Source organism: Nematolebias whitei, chromosome 17, assembly GCF_014905685.2.
Source record: "Nematolebias whitei isolate Nwh7 chromosome 17, NemWhi1, whole genome shotgun sequence".
NCBI lineage: Eukaryota > Metazoa > Chordata > Actinopteri > Cyprinodontiformes > Rivulidae > Nematolebias > Nematolebias whitei.
Genome location: NC_056514.1, coordinates 21580794 through 21581694, shown reverse-complemented (window position 1 = coordinate 21581694; position 901 = coordinate 21580794). Strand labels below are relative to the sequence as shown.

At 34.4% G+C, this 901-nt stretch overlaps 1 protein-coding gene across 1 annotated transcript in view; it reads left to right on the top strand.

Moving 5' to 3' along the window:
* The window catches only part of fam20a (FAM20A golgi associated secretory pathway pseudokinase), a 161427-nt gene that overhangs the window by 132890 nt on the left and 27636 nt on the right, over window positions 1-901 (top strand). The window lies entirely within an intron of this gene.

Sequence of the window (901 nt, the reverse complement as noted above, 5' to 3'; positions counted from 1 at the left end):
TCTCTCTCTCTCTCTCTCTCTCTCTCTCTCTCTCTCTCTCTCTCTCTTATTTCTCTTAAGGAGAAAAAAATGCTTAAACCTCAAAGTACGTGGAACACAAGATTTCAGCCTGAAACACACTCAGTAATGTTTTGGTGATTATTTAATCATCTTGACATTTAGGTTCAATCATCACACACAACTCCTTGAGAATTAGGAAACATTTGCACTTTTTTGTGGCCAAAGTTACCTGAAAGTATTAGTTACCTGAAATAAACTGTCCCCCCCCCCCCTCCCACAACATGGGAATAAATTATTATTGCTAAAAGTCCTTAACTCTGCTCATTCCTCTCGTCATGGACAACTAGTCCTGTGAATTTGGAAACATTTGCTCTTTATTTGCCAAAGTTAGAAAGGGGGAACAGAATATTTTATAATATAATATATTTTTATATTGTTTTCTTTGATGAACCTGAACAAAACATCACACAGAAGTCGACTTACTGCTGAACACCTTCACTCAATTCTGAGGATTTCCTCAGCTCAGAGCCTTACCCCGAACATTGATGAACTTGTGGAAAAGATGGGACACCACCAAGTATCACCCTCAACCTCAAACAAGTGAACATTACTGTGCAATCACATATTTAGAGTTTTTACTCAGTTCAAGTTTAAAAGTTAAAGTTTAATATTTGTTTTCACTGCATGTTACTTCTCCTTGAGGAAAGTGTTGTTTTTGATTAATAGATTTTTGCACTTTATTTGATTGTATTTCAATCCAATTATATTTTAAAAATATTTCAGTTGAGTGGATGATAGAAAATTGCTATTATTTTTTTCTTTGAAGTAAATTTAGCCCACTTTTGCTAAAATAGAAAATATAGGCTACTGATGGTGCCTTGAATAATACAGGTTTCTTTCA